The 25,549-nt window shown below is 38.3% G+C and overlaps 2 pseudogenes; one reads left to right on the top strand and one right to left on the bottom strand.

Moving 5' to 3' along the window:
- The first annotated feature begins 161 nt into the window (after positions 1–161).
- LOC124898610 lies at positions 162–392 on the top strand (annotated as a pseudogene).
- A 16,256-nt stretch (positions 393–16,648) lies between these two features.
- LOC107872039 lies at positions 16,649–17,873 on the bottom strand (annotated as a pseudogene).
- Positions 17,874–25,549: the final 7,676 nt, after the last annotated feature.

Genomic DNA, 25,549 nt, shown 5'->3' with positions numbered 1-25,549 from the left:
TTGTTACATGAGATCCAACGCATCCAACAGAGAAAAATGGTGTTCCATTCTTTTCAGCGGCATCCTTCCGTATTGGCGATGAGTGGAGTGCCACAATCCCATTCATTATTTTTGATCTACATAAGCCTAATCCCATAGCACTAGCAATGTCTCCGGTATAAATGTAAGGAGGATGTATAGTTTATATAGGATCTTATGGAACAGTATTTGATTCTGCAAGTGGTTCAGTACAAACAAAGAAATTTTGAACAAAAGGGTCGAAACTCACAGATAGGAAAGGGGAGAAAAACAAAGTAATGCTAAGAGCTCTGTGAATCCACTGTTCATCGATAGGCGAAGCTCTCTCTTTATCATCTTGTGCCAGATGCAACATCCTTTTTCCTTCTCGCTAACCACGGGAGAGCTTAGCGCCTAGAGGAGCAAATCTTATTTTCCTTTCAGGGTAAAACGGTGCATAAAAAAGGGTTGGCCCATAAAAAGTCTAGTTCCTTCATGAACGAAGTTCAGGATCAACAAGGGTTTGTAGAATGAAGTGAGCGTATAACTGGGATTTCATTCCACTTTTTTTCGTAATGAGGGAGAGATAGAATGGAGTTCTTCACAAAGTTTGAAACAAAAGAATAAAAAAAACTTTCTCTATGGCCTCCTCTACTTACAGTCAAGTGGTTGAACGCTCCTCGTTTTGAGACATTATGGCTTAGGGGTCAACCCCGATGACAAAGAAGGAATCCATAAAAACTTAGGATCTGACACCATGATAAAATACTACCCTCATAATTAGACCATGTCCCTAAGATTTGATAAAATAAAGATGCATTAGCGGTTAATATATTGTAATTGGATAAGTTATTAGGAATATGAGGGAATGAAAGACCAAGGAAAGAAACAAAAATACACCAAAATGAAAGTGTTGCACCAAACACTTGTGGTTTTTTCTTGTTGTAAGTGAATGCAATGAAAAGACCCGAAAATAATGAATAATGAAAAAATTCATGTATTTACATTTCATGCTCATTTCCAAATTTTTGCTTTGTTATTCCCATCATCGGGTAACCACAGTATGATCCACAAGAAAGGTGGCAGGATTCGGACCTATGGTTAAACTTCCCTTGACCTGCCGGGTTGGGTCGTGGGGTTAGCACCCCTCGTCGCCTCTGTACCCTAAATAGATGTGCTACGCTACACAACGCCTAACCTTGTATCCCTTACTCCTATTCTGGTTATACCATTACCAATCGCGGGTAACTCCTGGTCCGGCCGCCCCTGACCTAAGAAGACCTACTATCCTTATGACCAATCAAGGATTAGCTTCTTACTTCTCAAGCGATAGTTCCACCATCCCGACCAGCAACTCCTTGGGAGTAGGGTCACCAAATCTTGCCCAACCTATTAAAGGGGCTTGGGGATAGAGGGTTTTCTAGGGTAGAGAAAGTTTCTAGGTTGGATTTTTTTAGATTAAATAATACTAGTTGGGTATATAGAGGTGGTGAAATCTAACCTTTGCATTGATATTCTTTAGCAGGGTGGGTCACTTGAGTGTCAAAACAAAACCAAGAAGTGGTTGTTTTCTCCTTGGCTTATCGAACCAGCGTATGTCTATTCTTCCTTTGATGACTCCATGTAGAGAAAGCCTAAATTTTTTGATGTTGATTGAAAGGAAGTTGGGGATTGACATAGATCTTTTCGCCTATCCGAAGTGTTGGAAATATAGCAATGGTTTTTGTATTTTGGATTTCTCGGTCATTGGAAGCAATCTTCACTGGCACAAGGATCTCCTCCCAAAAACCTCCACTACGATAGAAACTGACAATTAGTTTACGAAGGCTTCAAGTAGTGTGGGATATGCTAATCACCAGACTGCTCTAGAATAGGTTAATCACTCGAGACAAGAATGAGTGAATCTAGTTTTGAGAGCATGCCTTACTCTAATAGGGGGAGTAGAGTTTCTAAGTAAAGGCAAGTGCAACTATATATGGAATATCCTAGTTGTCATCAAGGTAGGTCCATTATAAATCCTACCGGCCGGCCAGAAAGTCCTTAAGAACGAGAAAGCTAACTAAAAGGCTATTCCATAACCGACTCTTGTTGTTGAGTTGGGGGTTGTTCAACGACTATAAGGAGAGGGGGCTTGGCTGGTACCAGGCTCTCAAAGAGTTTTCTTCGAGTGAGTGGTCTTTCTATCATTACAAGAAGTTCATTCGTTTAATCACGCTTATGCATAATTGATCCAAGCTTGCAGGAATCTTGTTCAAAGGGATTGACAGTGCTTTTGTAAGCATACTCATAGATAAGAGAAAAGGTAAGATCGCGGGCAACTGGTTGGCATCTAAAGTAGCCAACGGGTTATCAACAGCTTTTAACCTGTCTACCTAGACATAAGATACCTTGAAAAAAAGAAATAAAAGGAAAACGTTGTTGTAAATGGCACGAGAAATGGACTCACTCTACAAATAATTATGTAAATTTTAGGAATCTAATTCAAGATTACTTGGACAAAGGTTTGTTCTGGATAGCAGACCAACCAATGGAAATTGAGACATCACTATTTGCAGAAGCAGTAGAGATTAATATGATGTCTGCTGACTTAAGGAAGTTTTCTGACCCACAAAAATAGTTGGAGGCGGCTGAGCACATCCCATCCCATAAGAGTCAAGCCCATAAAGTGTGGCAAGTCATTCGCCAAGATCATTACCAACAACAGAATTATGTTTGGGACGTCAACTTGAAATCTTGATGAATCAAGGAGAAAAGCATCTACCCTTTCAAAAAAAATAGAATGGTGACTTGTGGTAAGAGAGCCTCTAGCACAAGAGCAAAGGATGACAACTGATTCAATTTCACTCTCTACTCAATTGTTTGAATATAGTTGCGTGAAGTAGCATAAGTGCTACCCAAATCTAAGAAAAGAGGGGGAATGTGAAAGCAAGTCTATTTCGAAGCCTCAAACATCGTAGGCCTATTATCCATGAAGTACACATAAGTGGGAATGGGCAAAAAGGATGGTTATAAGGCATCTAAAGGACCTTTTTTTGATTGGTCATAACTTGAACTCTTAGGTTAGGGGGATGATACTAGTTCATTGACCTAGACCATGGCCTGAGACAGTTAGGAGGGGTCTTGGTACACTAGGAATGATCTTCTTAAAAAACATACTATGGCTTAGAATGCTATGATTGGGGGTCAAATCATTCTATAAAGATTTTAGGGAATAATGATTTTCACTATTCACCAAAGTTGTAGATAAGAGACGGGCTTAGCACAAAGAAAACAAGCTATCCAAGATTGGTAAGTCTACAACAAAATCTAGAGGGCATAGTTTGCTAAATTTAGTCGACGTTCTTTCTGCATATGAGCTGAAGCAAACTGAGGTTGATCATTCAGTATTTGTTCGTCATATCCAAAGTGGATCTCTAATACTTGTTGTCTTGTGATGATATTGTAATTACAAGTAATGAGAGGTCATGAATTGTTGACCTAAAATAGTATTTTAGTAAACACTTGTTTACCAAAGATCTTGGAAAGCTTGGATACTTATTGGGTATTGAAGTATCAAGATCAAAGGCGGGAATATCACTTTATCAAAGGAAGTATGTTATAGAGTTTTTAGAGCAAACTGGACTGTTGGGAGCAATATGGATACTCCTATGGATCCAACTTTGAAATTCATTAAGGATAATGGCCTGCTCTTTGAAAATCCAGAGAGGTATATATTTTTGGTTGGAAAGATTATCTATCTGACTATAACCCGACCAGATCTAACCCTTGCTCTTGGAGTGGTTAGTCAATTCATGCAGAATCCAAGACAAGATCACTAGGAGGTTTTTGTTCTATCTTAAGGTATCTCAAGAAAACTCCAAGAAAAGGATTTTTCTTTAAAATAAAAGATCCAATTCTTTCACACGGAAGGATATAGCTCTCTCTTATTGGATTAGCCTTTCGAGTTGAAGGTACGTCATCAGGCTACTTCTGCTCTCATTCCTAGTCAACATCAAATTCTTCCTAAAAAAGAGGAAATTCATAGGCTATTCTTTTGTATGGGTGTGAATATCATGACTTCTGATTTAATTGTTCGAGGAGCAGGGGGTTTAGGTTTTGGTGAAAAGGTCTTAGGCATCTTTCAATGATAAAAAAAATAGTCTATGTTGGGAATTGGCTTCTTAGTCTAGCTAAAGAAAGTGAGGCAACACTATTCACTTAAAGTAAAGTGTCACTTGCTTGAACAAGCCCTTTTTACTTGAAGCTCTCTTCCCGTGTTGATGAGGGACTATTCTTTCTATGTTCTAACTAGAAATATCAGAAGAGAAGATGCCATCGAATTGGATCTTAGAGATTGAAAGTGAACTCCTGACTCGAGGGTGAGAATCTGTAGATGTTCTGTTAAAGTTTAGGTAGGTGTAGGAGTTTCTTCTTTCAATAATTAGCCCAGAACCATAAAGCATAAAGACAAAAGGCTAGATTTCACTCTTTTAGATTGAATTTCTAGTTTATAGTTTTGTACCAGGCATGGAATCCACTTGCCAACTGATCCAAGTTTCAATTGGGGAACGAACGATCTCAGTAAGGAGGTAGCTACAGGAAGGTTGTTTTTTGAACTAGTTCAGTGAGACCAGGGCTTAGCTCTTTGGAGCAGATATTTAAGGAAGTTTCAAAATGCTTACTCGAAAGAGTAAGGAAGAAAAGCTACTTTTATTTAAGTGGAATCAGAGCTCTTGGGTAAGAAGGCAGTAAAAAGTTCACACCAAGATTGAAGAAGCTGGTTTGATAGAACCAAGGTCAGTGAAAAATGATGGAAAAGGCAGCTTATAAGCGTGATCCTTTATTCTCTCTCTTTCTATCATCATATAATCAATCTCGTACCCTAGCTATGTAGCAGGCTCATAGCCTTTTGATGGAGTAAGAACCATGAGTATGGAATTTGGTACTCTGACCATTGTTTTGTTACCCGGTCTTGGTGGTGTAGTTATAGGAGGTGCCATAACCCAGTTCAGTGATCGAGGAAGGGTTAAGAAGAAGACAATGAATGGAATGGTCCAAAAGTTGCTATAGAAGATCCAATGAGTCTTAGTGAAGATAGTCTATTAATTATATAGATCACCTATGCGTACGTTATCTATAATAAGAAAAAAACTGGCTCCAGGTAGCGAAAGGAGTAGCAAAGGGGAAATTCATTAAGAGAGAAGACCAGGATTCCCTTGTTCCTTCTAAAGACCGAAATCATACCTGGATTTATCATCTATATAGAGAATACCAGTCATCCATCTAGAGACCATAAGCATACCTGGATTTATCGTCCATCTAGAGAATACCAATCCTTCTAAAGACCAAAAGCATACCTGAATTCTTAAGAAGAATTGCTTAAGTAAGGTAGTCACTTTTTTTCTGGTATACCGCTCTGCTCGTAGAGCGAATGAGCAGAAATCTTTCCGAATATCATGAATATACTTTTCCATTTATCTACTCATCTTCCTATTTATATGCCACAACTTACTTCGATGTTTTCAATTTCCCATAGAATCTGCAAAGTTTCAAAGGTAGCAAATGGTTTTTTATTCTTTTTCAGGATGTATTCCAATAAGAGGAAAAATATGAAAACTTTGGATGAGATTTATTCCTGCACAACTCCCATGCACGAATCTCCATCTCTCAGTGTGGTGGAAGAAGGGCTTAGCCCATTGTATAACTCGATAAGCTTCCCCTCCTTGTCCTCCTCTCCCCCAATACTTTAGGGATACCCTCTAATTCCATTATTCCAGTGCCTCCCCATTCACCTTCTTCATCGGTAAAGTCTTCCATAAATAAAATTATCTCTTCTTACACCAAAAGAAAGGTATGTAAAGAAAAAGGGAGAATAGAGGAGGAAGTCTCAAGCATTGCAAATGCAAATGAAATGGGATCACTTTGGATGAGGAAGTGCCTTTTTTTTTTTGGGTTAATGGGTGCACGAAGAATCGTCAAATATGAATTATTTTACGTCTATTTTATTTGATTTGAGAACAATGAATGAAAAAAGCCAATGGTTTGAAAGTACGACCGACGTGTAGTCAAAGAAATTTTTGTCCCGTCTCTAATGAAGCAATTCCATATGAATCCCGCACTAGTGGACTTCTCTTTAGGACTCTCTTTGTGTTGGCTGCTTTTGGTCTTACTTCTCTTTTTTTATTACTAAAGGTAAAAGGCACAGGTAGCTTGACCGTCTTACCCATCACTGAAACACAAGATGGAGAGGTATCGGCCTATATTCCCACCAATCTGATCCTCTTTACAATATGAAGAAAGAAATAAGGGTCGAAGTTTAGACCGCTCATAGTAGTTCTACCTACAAAAAAGATAATCAGAGAGGAGACAACCCATTTATGATTCCAACCAAGAAGACAAGTAAAAGGAAGGATCAAGAATGTTATACATTTTAGGAGCTAAATTAGTTGGCGATGAACAAGTAAGAATTGCCTCAACCAAAATTAATGGAATTAGCCATAAAAAAGCCATTCAAGTTCGTTATCGATTAGGTGTCAGTGAAAACATAAAGGTAAAAGAATTAGCTATGTATAAAATCGACCATATTGAGCAAATGATAGGTCAAGATCATGTTGTTCATTGGGAATTGAAGAGGGGAGAATGAGCAGACATCGAATGATTAATTTTGATTTCTTGTTATCATTGAATTCCTCATCAAGATGGATCACCCTTACACGGTCAATGATCTCATACTAATGCTAGGACTTGTCGCAAGCAAATTTGGAAATGAAATAAGTCTACCGAAATCCCTTGGTACTTGTCTGATCAATCACACTGATAGTTTCAATAATTCACTGAAATTTATGTGAATGATTATGATAGATCTTCAAATCTTATTTAGTCTGATTAGATATGTCACTGAAACAAAGTGATTTCATTCTGTCTCTCTTTTCTTTCAAATTCTGAGGATAAGCCGGCCAATCCTAACATCATTTATAAGGAGCCAGACAATGAAACCTCCTTCTCAAATAAAGATGTCTTCGACGCTACTCTTCCAGCAAGAAGAACTTTTTCTATTATGATTGTTTTGGTGAGTTTGGTCAGGATAGAAAAAGAGAGATACTTTCTATCAGTCAAAACCAGATATCTCCCACTAAGCTCCTATGGTCTATTTACCGATGAATAGAAAGGAAGGACCCAGGGCCAAAACAAGTTGGGTTGGGTTATAGAGACGTAAGTGCGGTGGGGTGACTAGGATGTGTTCGTACGGTTCATAGATGGATATGAAAAAGTACTTATTTGTTAGGAACTTTCACTCCTCTATATTTTAAATATGCCTTTCTATGATCATTACGATCTGCATCTCAAATGGTCCCTATGAAGTCTCTATTGGTCTTATTCTTATTGTGCTCCTTGTGAGTGCGTTTGGATCTGCGAAGGCAATCGCTTGGATACTCCCCTAACCTAACCCAGCAACAGACCGAAGGGAACCACAAAATGGGGAATGTTCGCATCTTGTCGCAAGGCTTATTTTTCATTGTGGGTCATAAGGTGGGTATCTTTATTTGATCAAGGGCTGGGGCAGAAGGTTCCTGGTACTATGCAGGTGCAAAAACCCTGGAGGTGACTACAATATGGAAAAATCTCACTCATAGGCCTAAACGATGAGCAAACACTTGAATGTGAGAGCAAGGGATTAACTAAAAAATGAACGAGATCAAAGGGCAGAGGGAGGAAAGAACCATTCTTTTAGATACCTAACCTAGACCGGTCCGATTCTTATCTGAAATATGAGAATAACTGACTAACCCGTGCCATAAGGGGTCATTCTCCAAACAGGACGGGGCCAAGCCTTTAGGTTGTTTAAGTAGGTTGGGTTACAAATAGGCCATATAAGTACTCTGGTATATAAACTAGGGAAACAAAAGTGGAGCATATAATGATACCACCCATTTTCATTTTCTTGAAGTCCCCAGCAGAGGAAAGGGCTATAGGTGATGACACTTTTTGGTTCTTATCTAGGAGGGGGTTCAACCACTTGACAGGTTGGAGAGGGGTATTGAAATCCTTTATATTGGTTCTTGTATGGCAGATGGTATAGATGATGAAAGGCGGGCCATTTTTTTGGGACCTATTCACTTAATAGGTGGAAAAGCAAAATAGGAAAGGGTCCGAGTTGACTGATGAGTGCCTTTTTATCCTTTATTTCAAATTGAAAAGGCTCTTATATGGAGATAAAATGGCTGGCTACATACAATTATAGAAAAATAAAAATGAGATGGGAAGGCCTTTCAAAAGCCGCAGCGGGACTACCATAGGAAAGCCTACCCCTACTAGCTAACATAGAAAGAGATTCCTAGATACTAGTAGTTTCTATGTGAATCTCTTATCGACCAGCCAGTCCAAATCGGGGAATCACTTGGGATAGGAATGGCTAAGCCTATATGCATCATTTGATGAAAGCACTCTTATTGCCTCCGATGATTGGTTTGTTAACCATGCTTTATCACCTTCAAAACAATGCTCCTCACCAAATACCCTTCCTTAGGATGGGGTAATACAGCAATGAGTAGTTCCCTCTAGGACCCCACCCCCTCGAGAGCAAGATGCTGGCCGAGATGGAGCTGGGAGAAAACCTAGACTTTCCTAGGGCTTGCCTTACCTCAACATCTATATAAATAAAGGGTGAGCATTGAAAAGGAACCAACCCTACCTATTAAAGTAAGCTTTTCTAGGTAGGCGTTGCCTACTCGCTCGGACAATGCTCTAAACATGAAAGTGTACAGTTCCACCCCCTTCTCCCATGCCGAGTCATAGGCAGCACTACAAAAAGCACGGATGAGCCATATGTAGGGAAACTTGCACGTGTGGTTCTGGCCAGGTACCTCGATATACTGTACTAATATGTGTAGGTTCCCATATTTCAAATGAGATTGTCATGGCACAAAAGCAGATATGGTCCAGTATTCCCTTGTTCCGTATATTGATTATGTTTTTTATATCTTGTTTAGCAGAAACTAATCGAACTCTAATTTGATCTCCCAGAAGCGGAAGCTAAATTAGTTACATGCTATAATGTAGAATATGCATGGGATGCGATCCTTATTAGTTCACTGTTGGCGGAAGTCAATGTCCCAGGGTCACGGGGACTCATTCTAACTGAAACAAGGAGTGGGCCTTTAACAACTTCCAAATACTCTATTTTAGGGAAAAGGTGAGTGCCTAGCCCAAAAGATTTCTTTACTAAGTAAGATAAGTCAAGAAGCAATAGCGCAACAGTTGTACGAAATCCCTTGCTTCTTAGCACATACCTTTTCTTTCTCGTTAGCGCTTGAATAATGCTGATAGAAAGAGCCTTTCTTGCTTTTTTAGTAAATTCTCACTTTTTGATAGGAGTAGGTGATTGCTAGGGTAGGGCACTTTTCATTCTTCATTCAAAATTAATAAGTGTCGGGTCAGGGATTTCTGTCTTGTTATCAAAAAAGGAGTTGGGTAAAGAAAACTCACTCCTTGGAGGAGCCCAAGCTTAGTCAAGTAGAATCGGGTTGCGCTGCTTGATACTCCAATTGAAAAAAAAATAGTGGGGCTATACCGGTACGACTGAATATGTGGTAGAAAAGTCAATCCCTCCCCTACGAAACCAAAAAAACCAGGCCAAACTTCTAAAATGCCCACTTTCATAGAATAATGTCATGGCAACGTAGTCATATTGGATCCTTGGGAACCATCACAAGTACGGCCGGTCTATGTATATTTGAACAAAAATGTTGTGTCATCTAGAGAATCCTAGAATGAGGTGATTTACATTGACATTTGACTCTGTTTCAATAGAAAAGAATAGCCAAACCAACCTAGCTGGCTGGTCAATCTCAGAGATCTTATCGGTCGGCAAATCAGAGATGGACCACCACGGTGCCGACCTTATCATCACCGAAGGTGTACTAATGAATGAACCCATGGAACCAACCTTCTTTTATGAAAAAATAAACCCAGCCTGAGTGGTCATGACATCATGGTTATATTGATTGAGTTGGAGGAACTTTTGCTGACTGAATCCATCCCCTAGACCGTGGTAACCTTCGTAACCAAAGCATCACGACAACATCTAAAGGTGACCTCTGGCTTCTAAATAAGGGGCAAGGAGGAGCACGTAGGAATGATGACCACTACGTAAGCCACTAGTGGCTGGTAAAAAGCAAGCAGCTCCTTGTATAGGTTGGCCGAAGCTTAAAGAAGCAAGACCCTATCAGAGAAAGCCATTGCGTGCTAGCCTAGCTAGCTAACATTATTCAGCTGGCTTTTATGTTAGTTGTAGCACGCCTTCCATCCTTATCTCACTTTAGAAAGATTTTTTAGTATTTTCTTATGATGACCTGGTTGAGAGAGTACGATAAATTGGTGTAAAAGATTTCTTTTTTTATGTGATCTTGGTTTACTTGACCGAAGGGTGCAGTAGAACTTGAAGGAGAGGAATAAATACCTAGTCTATAATTTTGACAAAAGGAGGACCACTATTGGGAAATATCTTTGTGGTCATCATCAAAGAAGTTGATGTTCGACACTTCTTCTTTCCCTTTAAAATCAAAAAAAGCGGTGAAGTCCATCCTAAAGTTCCAAATCTACATCCAACACCAGAGGTTCCTGATGAGAACAAATTTTAAGGCATTGAAGGAAACCCTTGAGAAAGATTTCAAGACACTCTTTGACTTTGTTATAGAACACATAAAGGGGGAGATTCACAGTCTCCCTTATTTCTTAAAATAAAATGCATTTTTGGAAAGGCCAGTAACAATACGATATTCCATAGATAAGTAAGAAATTGAAGCCTCTCTTTTTTATTTATGATGTAGTGGCTTGAATTCACTTTCACTTTAGGAAAGGATTTATTTCTCCTCAAATTAGGTGTTCGCTCCATAGCACGAACAGGTCGAGATGCGACGTCGATCACATCGGAAGGGACCATTCTCCTAGAGCAGAGCTTAAACCAAAGGTTAGAACTTTAGACAGGGCCTCTGGCGCAGGATCAGGTGAGGGTGTTAGAGGGGGTATTGGCTCTTCGATAAAGCCAAGCCTTACCGCAGCTGAAGAAGAGCCAGGGCATCGGTTCGAGATCGAAAGAGCCTTGGATCAACCTAAATTAGGTAAGATCAAAGAACAAAAAGATCGTTTGGCTGAATAGATTAGCCCCCTGATTGAATCAGAGAAGGCACGCCTAGTTCGAAGGTTGTGGCACCACAAATTAGGTGAACTTCCATCACCAAGTGAGATGGTCAAAATAATTATTGACCTCTTCGCTATCAAAGTTGACTATAATGCCAACGAACCCAATATCCTCAGGGCTAATTTACGACACTTGAGGGCTTGGTTGACACGAGCACAACAATCAGTGGAGCGCGATGGGAGGGGAAACATGAGTATAAAAAAGAAGATTTCTTCCATAATCTAAGGATATTTCAAGTAGAAAGACTGACGTATTATTTCACATTTGAATTTCTCCTACATTCTATGTTTCCACAATGGATCCTATCAAATATTTCATATTTTCTTTGATTATCTCTATTTCAGGTATTCTGGGAATCCTCCTTAATAGATGAAATATTCCTATTATGCCAATGCCAATTGAATCAATGTTATTAGTTGTGAATTCAAACTTTTTGGTATTTTTTATTTCTTTGGATGATACGATGGGTCAGTCATTTGCTTCATTGGTTCCAATTATGGCAGCTGCAGAATCGGCTATTAGGTTAGCTATTTTCATTATTACTTTATGAGTCCGAGGGACTATTGCTGTAGAATCTATTAATAGCATTCAAGGTTAAAGATGACTCCTAGAGAGTTACCAAAATATGAAGTTCTCTTCTCCTTTCTTTCTCTTCTTTCTTTTTGATACTTGGTTGGCAGGGTCAGGGCCTTTCTAACTAGGTGAGCACATTCGATTTGTCAGTCCTTTCTTATTCTTAAACCACTTCCTATTTAGTTGATGAAAGATAGAGATTAGGCTTTCTAAATGAGATTGAGTTCCATGAATATGCAGGCTAGAAAGATGTTATTTGCTTCTATTCTATCTATTTGTGCATCAAGTTCAAAGAAGATCTCAATTTATAATGAAGAAATGATAGTAGCTCTATGTTTTATATGCTTTATCATATTCAGTCGGAAGAGTTTAGGTAATACTTTCAAAGTGACTCTCGACGGGAGAATCCAGGCTATTCAGGAAGAATCACAGTAATTCCCCAATCATAACAAAGTAGTTCCTCCAGAATCCAATGAACAACAATGATTACTTAGGATCAGCTAGCATATTTGTCGCACAGTAGTAGAATCATTACCAATGGCACGTTGTACGCCTAAGTGCGAAAACACAGTGCAAGCTTTGTTATGCCAAAACCTAAATATTAAGTGAGCAACACTTCTAAATGTCATTTCTTCCCATCGCATCCATCTTTAGGATGATAAAGCTATAAAGATGCAAATTTTAGTAGGGAAAAGATTTTTCCCCCAGTGTAGCTTGAAAGCAGAAAGAGTAGAATTCATTTGAGAGAGCTTGGTGGTCTTAAGAATGGTTTGTGTGGGGGATTCTCATAAGAATAAAGAATTTGAATAGAATCTAATTCATATTCATGTTAATAGAAGAGCGGATCCAACAGCAAGACACTTGAGAAAAAAGGCTAGCCTTGTATATACGCAATTTTTGTTTATGTTCGAGGTGCCCAAAGCTAGAAGCAAGATTTCTAGTAGAATATTCAAAGATTTTGAGTAAGTAAGATAGATGGATTTGGAAGCAAATGAAAGAACTAGTTGCATATATATAGATATAAAGAAAGTCCTTTCTCTGAAGATGGTGATATTTGGGTTTTGAGATCGGTTTTGATGTCGAACAGGTTTTTGACCTGAAAAGCTCAACAGAGCTGTCGTATATGGGTACTACAAGGCCCATGACTTTCTTGATAACCTCATTCAGGTTAAAATATGGATAAAGTCTCTCCGATGGTAGAATATATTATGCTTGAGGTCTCTCGAGCCTCTTGTTGTACTAATGTCTCCATTTTTGGGGGAATAAGGTAATGAAATTCTAGTATGGAATTTTGTTATTGTTACGACAGATGGAGAACAGTGCCCTATTGGTCTAATTCCTGCTTCCCCTTGGAATCGATAAATAGGCCGGTAAGCATTTCCTGCATAGATTCTTTTCTCTTCCCCAGACACTGAACAAAGGGAAACCTGGCTTCACTTGTCATAGTAAGACTACCCCTCTATAAGCTTTCCCTATCTCTCTAATGAACCTCTTTCCGCATGTTCTCTAGACTTTCAGAACTGACTTTGGCCTATACCTTATATGTCCATTACGTCTGTTTTCCGCTAAAGGCAACATGAAAAGCACCTATATTGTAATATGTATGAGGAAGGATGACTAAGAAACTATGCTACTATTGGCACCCCAAACTAAAACTACAATTGGAAATCCAACTTTAGGTGGTCATTATGATCAGAAACTCACTCTTTGGAGAATTTTATTGACCTTGCATATAACATGGGGAATTTGGTTAGCACCCATATTTCAGAATAAAAGAACAAAGACTTGACTAGATGGTATTCACGAGTAGATGACAAGCATGAGTGAAGAAGGTTTTTATGTTACCATTTTTGGTGGTAAAGAAGATGTTATTGTTCTTTCATTTCCCAAACCCACTTCATCTTTGGACGATTGGGTTAGTGTTCCGATAGGTGAGAGGTGTGAAGCCAGATCGTACTAAAGATAATGAAATTTTTTTGAAAATGATAGATTTCCAAAAAATAAGTAAAAGCAAAATGAAAGACAGTCCTAAATTGATAAGGACGAGCTTTTTCACGAAGAAAGGTTTGTGCCCAACTGCTTGTATATCGATTGGAAAGAAGTAGTTTTAAATGCAATTAGTGGTTCTTTCTTCCTATACCATCTATCTATAAGAGTTGCTTGATTTGCCCCGATCTTTAATAGGATTGGACTAAGTTTGGGTAGATCTCCGTCCTATTTCACGGATGCATCACATTGAGAATTGACTCATCGGATTAACCACTTAGATGGAGAGTTCCCCATATTCCATTTCATTGGCAACTGAAATAGATCAAAAAAGATTGTGCGGGACCCAAGGCTTCAAAAATAAATTGAAAATAATATCGCTTTGCTTGAACTAATCATTGTTCTAAGGGATGGTGGTACCTTGAGTAGCTCTTAGTTCCATTTGCTCGCCCCACAGCTTATATCATCTCGATATTCAAAAGATATTCTATTTGCATACTTATTTTCACACATAGGCATAGAGAGCCAGTCAAAACTCCACTTTCTAGTAAGAAGGGCCTACGACATAAGGCTCTTCTTACAAACCTATGAACCTCCAAACCTAAGGAATAGAGTTCATCATTAGGAAACCTAATCCTCAGGCTATTCGATACTTGAATATGCTTGCCGCGAAGAAAGGGTACTTTTCTATTTTCTTGGCTGCGCGCCTCTACTCATGCGGGACTGACTGTGCAATACTAAGAATGGAGAATGATGCTCGTACATGGAGGAATTATGGTTGGAAGGCCTTCTTTAGTGACCTCTGCCTCAAAAGGAAGTATTGAAGGCAAATGAGTAGACCTCTACAAGCATATGAATTCACATTTTTAGGGCCTATGGAAGCTTTAGAGGGAAAAATCTGCAGTTCAAGAGAGATTGTTTTGGTTTTTTTCTACTCCCGGGTATAGGTACATTACTTTACTTAAATTAGACAATATAAGAAAGCAAGGGCTTTTCCAAAAGGATCCACTCATAATAATATAGATTTTATCTCAACTATCCTGTATGATAACACGACTATTGGTGCCCTTCTGAGCCAAGAGATAAGGTATGAAATTTCTTTGCACTGGACATGTATTCTCCATGATATCAAGAAAATGAAAATCAATCCTCAAAGGTCCATAAACAAATCTGTAAAGTTTTCTATAAATAGTTAATCATATATAACCCCTTATTTTGAGGCAACTATTCCATAGCCTCTTAGACTGCCTTGCCTGACCTTGAGATCTTCGCTTCTCAGTGTTGACAAAACCAAAAGTGCAGACTATTGATAGCTATAGGTTTAAGGTATGAAAATATTCTTTCTGTCTCCTCACTCCCTGATTTTATTCTCCAAAAGAAGGGCAGTTGAACTCATACTTGCCATTCAGAGGAATCGCTCCTCGACAATACTAGTAAGAACTAAAATCCTAACCTTTGAAATTGAGCTGCTCTGCTCATGAAAAAAGGGTTGAGTTTTGAGGATATGAGTCAGTTAAGAGAGTTGATTTTGCCCAAGCTGAGATTTTTTTCATAACTTTTGCTAGAAACAAAGACAGGCTGAGAATCATCCCTATAGTCGTAATCATCGAGGTAGCTTCCTCTATAAAGGATCATGTTCTCCCTTCTCTATCCCAAAGTCAAGTTAAAGTAGAGAATCTCAGTTTTGTTCTAGTAGAAGCCTTTAGACTATCAATTCCTTCCTTTTGCCTAATAAAGGATATAAATCAGGTGGCACCTCAATGAATAAAAAAGAGAACTTCATTTTCTCACCTCAATGCTATGGATTAGAACATATTCTGTCTAATACTGGTAATCGAGTGGCTTTACGCTTTAGGGACAAAATAAAGAAAGTCAATTTATCTTCTATCCTTTCCTGACTCTATTGACATCCTTCCTTACTGTTTCTTAGGGTTGAACGAAGAAATGAGATGAATTTTGTTCTCTCCTATCCTTTTTCTAAACATATAGTAGCGCCCACTGGCCAGTCATAGATAGTAGGCACTTATTTTATTTCTGGCTTCCTCTTTGTTTGTTATTTTTAAAGATCAGGTTCAAACTACTAATGCTCATAGAAAGAGTCAAAGCAAATAGGACTTTCCCATATTCGTAGAGGTAGCTCAGCCCCTGGCCTCTTTCCTATCTATTTGCATTACTAAGTTGACACAGGGCTGAAAGAGGCATTCCCCTATGTTTGAAAAGAGATCACTCCTGGATAATGGTCGACTGAAGCCTCAGCCTATTTGAAAGAATTGTCTTTACACTTTAGGTAAAGTGTAAGTGGATTGAGCCTACCTTAGCTTGATGAAGGACCGACGGACTTGGCGTTGAGTGCCCTTTTCGCTCATCTTCCTATAAAATCAGCTGAGGATTTGACTTGACTTAATCATATTGGGACTTATGATCCCTCTCTCCTTTTTTTCTAACTGAATAGATTTTTTTCTTTAGTGGTTTTGCCCAATCTACTATAAAAAAAAAAGGGAATAGCTCGGCTATCCCAATTAGCAAATCCAGAAAAATAGATTCGATATAAACTTGCATAAAGCCCTAGTAAAAATTATTAAGAATTTGAACAATACAAAACACAGAAGAACGAAAACCACAAATGCAAACAACAGTAATTAGTACAGACATAAAAGTGCAAGATGATCCATATACACTCGACCATGAAAAGGAGAAAACATTCTTAATTTCTACTATTTTTTATTAAGAACAATATTTTTTCTCCTTTCCTTGCCCTTCTTGATGACGTGCTGCACCAACCTACGCTTATTTTCTAATTAACCATGAATCATATATCATACCACGACCAAAGTTTAGGAAAAAGTATTGTTAAAGGTTTCAATCTGGAAAATGGAGAGCAACATAGCCAAGGATGAACTGTCAATTATACATTTATTTGTACCAATAAGAATGAATTTCCAATGCATTCTATGTTGGCACAGCCACCATAGATAACACAAGCATGCTATCAGGTTCCAACATGCATGAAGTCTTCAGCTTCCTGCATAGTAGCACCCATGTGAAAAGGGAAGCCAGAGACTCTGAACTCTGGCTGCTGGAACATGTCATCACCATTGGAGATGCTTGTCACATCTAAACCAGATTAGGTAGAAGTACCCCAACTACCACTCTCTGAATGTTGAACCATGTAACTAGATATGTTGCTACCTGCCTGACGATTAAAGATATTTCCATCATGCTTTGGAGATGAAAGTTTGGATTGCAGCATATTCTTTGTATTCAAAAAGCGCCCTCCAGAACCCCTGGCTCTCTTCATTGCGCAATGATGTCAAAAATCATGAAGATATGGCTTTCTATTTTTTACAAGCTTATTTTGAGTATGACACTTGGTAAGAACCTGTCACCTTTTGAGGATAGCACTGTATTATTTTACATTTACATAAATGGGCAAGCTCTCTAAGAATTCAAGAGGAAGTACAACTCTTGTGGAGGTGACACCCACTATTTGAGGATAAATGATGGAATTTAATCCATAAGTAGCTATGAGCCTTCCAAAGTAAGTTCAACCTAAGGGTAAGATAGGCAAGCCATTGGATGATCATGATGCACTTGCGTCTAAGGAAGAGTGTTGGTGGCACTTTCGCCCGATAGGGATGCCGTTGTTCCACTCTCTGCTTGCACATCTAAAATTCCACCCCAACCTGGATGAGCTGTAAAATTTTATAGAACGGTCTTGCTTTTCTCATTGCGGCCTCCACATGATTAGATTGACCAGTTGACAGAGTAGAAGTTGAATCCTAATCTTGGAACTTGGATTCTTATTTCTTGATATCGGAGTGATGTTTTAATTCAAATTCCACTCCAGTCTTCTTAGAGGGAGCATGTTCTAGATGTTCACTGGGGTTCCACATAGATTAGCAACTCACAAATATAGGATCAAAAGATTGACCTTCTTTTCCATGGCCATCTTTCTTCGAGAAACATCAACATCCTCTTTGGAACCGGTGATCTAGAAGCTTTATACCAAATATACAGAAAACCTCTATGTTACTGTAATACACTAGAACTCTCTAGACTGGAGTTACCTTTTGCTTTGGGTAATGAATGACTTCAGAAACATCTGGTAAACTTTGGCACTTGTTCTATTTTCTCTCATCGGAAAACTATTACTGTATTACCTATGGAGTACTATGTACTACTATTTCATTTGGTTTCCGCAATTCTCATATACAAAGTTGTATAGAAAATAGAAAAGGAAAAATCAAGACCATCCCTTCAGTCATCACATGTAATACAAACCCTCTCTTCCCTCACCACATCTACCTTCTTTTGTTTTCTTCTGGGCATGTTCTTGATTTTTGATCAGCCACCTAACCTAATTATTATTACCATTTGTGACTTTGAAGTAGGACTTTGGAATGATGTTACTCCTCTTCTTCTATATATATAAGTGAATAGATCTTTATGATTCAATAGATTTGATTCTCATTCTCACCCTCAGCGAACTCCCTTTAAGGATAGAAGCGCATCCAAACCTCATTCTTTTGTATTATTTGTTGGAATAGATAATACATATATGATCAGATGCATATATAGGTAATAACTTCTTAGAGTTGGACACAGAATGCCTAATTCAAATTGAAATGTACAATGATCTAGGAAATAAGAGTTTCCTTTTCTTAAAAGACAAAAAAAATAAAATAGATCCACTTTCTGGATTATTGCCGATGTAATAATAAAAAGAAATATTTTTAGGGACCGGATAAACTTTGATTTTTAGCTAACCCAGCACCAAGTCTTCAATAGATTTTTTGCTGGAGTTCCATCCTTTAATCTAGGGAAGTTGTATCTACTTTAATTGATGATTTATCGACTTCATCCTCTATACTATATTACATCAAATATAAGCGATGGTACAAATATTGACCTAGCCAAGATAATATCAATCATCTCAGCTCCGATCATGGTAGGTGACTGTGGGAGATTAGTTTCAAGTCACTTCCTTAAGAGGTGCCTACGAAAGAGTTCTGGCTATGTCTGGCCATTATAACATTCATAAACAAGATTGATAGATGAATAGAGGATTCCAGCTATAATCATTATTGATTCATCTAGGAGGAATTCAATTGCTCGAACTCAGAGAGGTGACCCTAACAGTGCCCTAAGCCAAAATAGAGAGAGGAGAAGAATGCAACTATCTAATCAGGATCATAGTTTCAACTATTCCTTTAAAGGTCGAAAGGTGAAGAAGTGTTTAGGCACACTCTCTGAGGAACATTTTTATCAAAGCGCTCTCTTTAACCAATCAAACATGACAAATGAAATGAAACAAAGAAAAAGTAGCTCTGTAGCTCGCCCAGAAGAAGATAGACCCACCACTATAGATTTATCAATCCCTGGGCTTGGATAAAGATATACCCAACATAATAAAACTAAGAAGAATCATCTCAGTCCCTCAACAGGCCTAGTACCTAAATCCCTAAACTAAATAGGACTCTTATAATCGTGATCATGCCACATCATCTCTTTCATCCACTACTACCTGTGTCGCACCTACAATGGTAAAGATTTTGATAAGACTCTCGGATAAGAATGATCAATCTTGAATAATCTTCAGTTGATTCACAAACTAAATCTTTTTATAAGCAAGGAGCTATATATAGAAAGATAATTGCTAGGTCAGTCTAAATAGAAGTAGACAAACATAGGAAGAAATGTGAAAGTAGGGGCTGCTAAGTGCCCAGACCCAGAATTTAGTGAAAATGAAGTTCTTGGTACCAGTCAAGCTTCAATAATCTGATTAGCGAACCAGTACTATATTTATAGATTGGAAAAAAAAAGATTCTCCAAAGAAAGGCCCGAGCAAAATGAAGTTGTGCTAAATGAATGAGTTGTCCTAAATGCCCCTTATTAGTTGTTGCAGGAAGTGGTGAGGGCTAAGTAAGTGAACCCCACTCTACCAAAGGATAAGTATGTTCCTGCATCATTTTTTGTTCCTGATTCAATCTTCACCTTTCCTGAATGAAGAAAGAAATCAAAAGAAAAGACATCAGTGCAATAGGTACAGAGATATGAGAACTTATCTTTGTTTGGTTCTGCAGAAGAAAGCCAAGAAAACAAAAAAATAGGAACAACACTATGCAAGCTTATAATTAAGCAAATATATAAATGTTATCACCACCGCAAGAAGTAAAGCAAAGTCGTTATGGCTATGTTACTAACGTAGACAACTATGAATGGTATTTCTTCACAGGAGTGACCGCTTTCTAAAGAAAGCAATCAATTCGGACAAAATATTGAGGGCTTGAAAAAATAAGATACGTAAAGTGTGAACCAAGGTTCATAGGCGGATCAAAGTCGAAAGGTAAAGTTGTTGGTTAGACGTAGACGAAGCCAATGTATAGTTAGATGAAGCCGTAGGAACTCTTGCAATGCAATCCCAGCTGCAGGAAGCTAACTCCCTATTGGCTCTACTGAAATGAATGAAATTGAAGTCAATCTTACCCAATCCTGGAAATAGGAGTCGAAAGCCAATTATTTGATATTGATGCTTAGGTTGTGCACTTAGCAAAGAGAAAGTCAGAATTTGAGATTTCTCCCTCTAACTCAAGAGAAAAAGCTACAACTATTTCCTCATTCTAACTTTTGTGGAAGTCTAATTGATTTCATTCCTAGGTATAATTGGGAGTTGAAAGCCAATAGGATTGAAATCAGATTCTTTCATTTAAAGTTACAATTATTCGAAGTTCAATTTGATCTGGGTAAGAAGACCTAAAGGCGGCCAAAAGGTTCTTGGGTTTCTTACACTTTTATATCTATCACTGCTGTAACTGCTAACAACAATTGCAATCTTTCTTCCTTTATCGCTTAGCCTGTTGCATAACAATTTCTAGTATTCAATCTTTTCATCTCTATAGATGTCATTTCAACAGCGCTGACATCCTTTAACTTGAACAAGACATAGGGAAACCAACTCAGTAACTTCCTTAGGTTCATAGAGGTGCCTAGTATTGAAGTTCGAATCAATGCCTAATTTACCCTCCTTCATCTAGGCCAGGAGAAAAAACTAAAATATTTGCTTAAAACTTCCTAGCAGTGGAATCTCAGTATGCTTGCAGCTCAACTATATTAATATCCTTAAGCCAAAAGGCATAGGGCCTTGTATTCAAATAAAAACATCAATCTTTCATCTAAAGATGCAACTCTGTCCTCGACTTTCTCCCAGGTAAGATGAAGAATCGCCAGATACTGGAATAGAAGTAGAATCAATCAGGACTCGGAGGTCCTCCACAGGACCTAGGAATAGAATAGGCGGGATGAGCTCAATAATACCTAGATTGAGTTCTCTAGTGTTGTCCTCTATAGTCGTCCCCATGAGAAGGATATGAATAAGAGCTGAGTTCAAGAGATAGATGTTGTGATCTCTGGTAGCTCTTTCTAAGGATTTTTTGTATCAATAGATTCTGCTCTGTATCCCAGAAGGGAATGCAATAATAGAGAAAGATTCTAACTTCACTTGCTACCTTTATGCTCTAGGAGTTAAGTGACCCATACGCATGGGTCACAAATGAGAAAGGTAGGTTCATTTCCTTACTATATCCTCTGTCACTTAGACTTCCTTAGAAGACTATCAATTCTCAGTCAGTTACTAGATTCTAAATATGAGAAGATTTTAAGTCCTTTATTCTAGCTGATAAGGATCTGAATCAATGGGTGTTTGGATGATCAACCTAGGATTTTTCTTTTTTTTTCTTCTATGTCTCATGACGGGAGTTCTAGAGCTATAAAATGAATTCTTTAGTCTAGCAATAAGAAAGCTTGACCAATCTCATCATCTGCTATTTCATATAAATATGCCCTCTAACTTGAACTTCTTGACTTCCCAGGGTTTCCACTGCCTAACTAGACTTCTCATTCATCAGAAGTTGGGGATAAGAGTTATCATGAGTTAACTCCAACTTTTTTACTAAAGGATGTAACTTTGAGCTCAACTCTAAAGGAAGTGACTTCAGGGTTGGAACATTAGACCAGAGGCGGGCATAAAATCTATGAGTGTTTGGATTGAATCCCTTGGGACTTGAAAATAAATCTTAGTCTGCAGGAATTAAGAATGGTTTATGGCTTTCCTACTTTATCTTACCTTATCTGAAGTTGTACAGGATTCCTAAGTTGAATGACTGATCTCCAAACTCCTTATGACTCTCAATCTTAATACTAGCTGGGGTTCAAACTGCCTTGACTGCGGTCTTGAAAAAAAATTAAGCATGATACGGTTTTTAGAAGCAGGGATTAGGAATGGGCTTCTTTTTCCTTACTATGTTCCCCCAGATCAAGAGATGGAAGATTATCTACTTGCTTCTTGAAGACTGATAGTTAGGCCTAACGTTGTGTTAAATAAATATCATGAATTCTGGATTTCCTAACTAAATAGAGGAAGCTAGAATTCTGACCTACTTCCAACTTTGAAAAGGTCTAGTCTGATATTCTCGACTGGTACCTTTGTAGGGCTTTACTTTAGCGAGGAATTGAAGTTCGCTGTAAAATTAGGGTACACTGTTCTCCCAATGAAAGGATACCTATTTGAGAAGGGCTCATCCCAAAAGTTTTTCGTAGAGGTGAAAGAGGAAGGGGCATAGGTACTTATGCAGGGTCGGGTTAAATGAGTTCCATGGGTAAGAAATTCGGTGCAAGCTCTAGTTGATGCCATTGATGTAAAAAAAAATCTAGAATAGATTGAGATAAATGTTGAATCATAAGTAGGAGAGATAGAGCTTCTTTTTCTCTTTATAGGTCTACTTCTTTCACTATTTATGCCTTATAGCATAGTGACAAAAATAAGCTTCTTCCGGGACCAGAACAACCAAAAAGTTTTGAATTATAGCCACACCTTGCTTTTCTTTTATTACTCTTACATTCTACCCTTACATCATAAAAATAAGGGTTAATCTATAGAACTATATACGTAAAAGAAAGAGAGGAGAGTAGAACTTCACTTCTCTGCTGAGGCATAAGCAATAGCAAACAATCTCTAGCATTGTAGTTTAAGTGGTCCACTATCTAATATCTTTCATAGCTTGTTCGTTTTCATTGCAAGGGTAGATCTTTTTCTTTTCCTTGAAAGATATTGTGTATAAAGAGAAAGATATCCTATCCTCTTGGGAAGCTGAGAGTGTTATATAAAAAGGACCAAGAAGGATCCTATCCGTCAGGAGAAGTAGGAGGGATAGGAGCTAGCCTTAGAGGCAAAATCGAATGATTATGAGATAAACAATGAGATAAAGGAGAGAACTTAGAAGACTCATCGAGAAAGAAAGGCCACTAAAAGTAACGACCACCAAGATAGGCATAGTAATTTGATCTTTTGATCACCCATTTTTGGAAAATCATTTTTGAGGGCTTCTGCATTACATAAGGAAGATTGGATTGCCTAAATCACGAGTCTTGTATACTGTGTCATAGTCACCCCATATTGATAAAAATTCTAGAGAACAATTTTGGATGAAAATCAAGAAAGAATTTCTGGTCATAAAAATAGAAAGGCATGAATTGCGCAAGAAGTTATTTCGGTTAAAACGTGGTACAACTCAGAGGAAATTACACTTCTTGGTTAAGCCAAAAAAATTCCCGACTGGATGCTCCTACACCACCATGCCTGGCCCTTTATCTTACCTTAAGAAGAAAAAAGAGTTATAAAGCATGGGATAGGATACAAGAAGTGTATTATACAACAGATAACCTTAAGGAGTTGTGTCAACCCTCTTGATTGATTAACGCGAGTGAACTATTCTTAGACACTTTGTAAAACAGTACTTATCTACAAAAGGAGCTTATAGATGAGTAGGCTTCCCCTTTTGATTCATGAAATATGATCTGGGACATGATGGGAGTTTACGTGTCTCGATAGAAAAGATATCACCTGAGTATATCACAAGATTGCCTTTTCTTGCTTCCATGGGGTCGACCTGCAAAATAGGTAAACCCAATGGGAACCAAAATATGGAGGGTATCTCATTAGGCAGAAGACGATCAAAAAAGTGAAGGCTCACCCAACTAAAGGAAGGGGATGAGATAGGCAAGAGGTAGCTTGCTTCCAAGATGGCCCGTCCACGAGGAATCAAGAGAGCTTTACCAGTGCTAACTTAGATCTCGGGTGACAGAATAAGGTGGCTAGACGTGACAATTAGTCACGATCAAAGCTTGTCTCTTGCTGATAGGCTAGTAGTAAGCTTGGCTACAGCGAAGTGCTTACTAAGCGCGAAGGAAAGGGCCTTCATCACTTGAGTCGTATGCGGGGGAACTCGCATGTGCGGTTCTTAGGGGGGAGCTATTAGGAGTCATCCCATCCTAATAGCATATATTTGTAGCTCAATATGAAATCCAATTTTCTTACATTACCCTTCGGATAAGGGAAAACTCCAGAGATTGCTTCAAAATAAGATCCTTGTGTTGACCCTTTCCTAAACCAGAACTAGGGGAGGATGAGGGGAAAAGAGGATCAAAATGTCCCATCAAAATATTTCATGCTTTCCATTCTTCCTTCCCCCTCCTCACTTCTCTTTTTTAATAAATAAGCCCCACGGGCCTCTCTTTGATAAGGAAGGAAATGAAATAATCTCAATTTTATGATAAATCCAGTTCGATGGTTGTTCTCCACTAACCACAAGGATATAGGGACTCTTTATTTCATCTTCAGTTTCATTTATAGAGTGATGGGCACATGCTTCTCAATACCGATTCGTATGGAATAAGCACGACCCGACGATCGAATTCTTGGTGGGACTCAGCAACTTTACAATGTTTTAATAATGGCTCACACTTTTTTAATGATTTTTTTAATGGTCATGCCAATGATGATAGGTGGATCTGATAATTGGTTTGTTCGAATTCTGATAGGTGCGCCTAACATGGCATTTCTATGATTAAATAATATTTTATTCTAGTTATTTTCCCTAAGTCTCTTGCTTCTATTAATCTTATCCTTAGTAGAAGTGGGTAACGACATTGGGTGGACGGTCTATCCGCCCTTAAGTGGTATTACCAGCCATTCAGGAGGAGCAATCAATTTAGTAATTTCTAGTCTTCATCTATCTGGTGTTTCATCCATTTTAGGTTCTATTAATTTTATAAAAACTATCTTCAACATGTGTGGACCTAGAATGACTATGCATAGATCAACTCTATTTGTGTGGTCCGTTCTAGTGACAACATTCCTACTTTTATTATCAATTCCAGTACTGAAAAAGGGAAATTACCATGTTATTAACCAATCAAAACTTTAATACAACCTTTTTTGATTTAGAATTGGGTCAATCACATTTATTAGAAATGACAATAGAGTGGTTCTACCAGTAAAGATCCATATACGTTATATTGTAACATTTGCTGATGTACCTTATAGTTGGGCGGAAACAAAGCTGATTTTTATGGCTTTCCTGAGGGAAGAAATTTCTACATGGACGGAATCCCTTGAGGGTTAGGGAGCTTCCCACTTATTTCTAAGTGTCAATCAAAACAACCTCCATTCCCCCCGACAAGCCTCCTCTTGCCCCTGCCACTACAGCGATTGATATGGGGACAGAGATTTACCAACCCTTACTCCAGGACCCCCTATGGCGGCAGGAACTCAATGACTGGCTCTTCTTCTATTTAGGGGCAGAAAAAATTCCCTTATCAAAAATCGATTCAATTCTAGGGAAATAACTTTTGAAAAAAAAAATGGAATTCACTCTTTTATCCGATGGCCTTTCCTCAGAATATTTTTTGAATAATCAAGAGAAATTCATGGAATTATACTTTATCCTCATGGGAAGCTTCAAAAGGAGAAGACCTATG

Source organism: Capsicum annuum, chromosome 5 (genome assembly GCF_002878395.1).
Source record: "Capsicum annuum cultivar UCD-10X-F1 chromosome 5, UCD10Xv1.1, whole genome shotgun sequence".
Lineage (NCBI taxonomy): Eukaryota > Viridiplantae > Streptophyta > Magnoliopsida > Solanales > Solanaceae > Capsicum > Capsicum annuum.
Note: the sequence above shows the minus strand (reverse complement) of the source record. Positions and strands in the feature narration are given on the sequence as shown.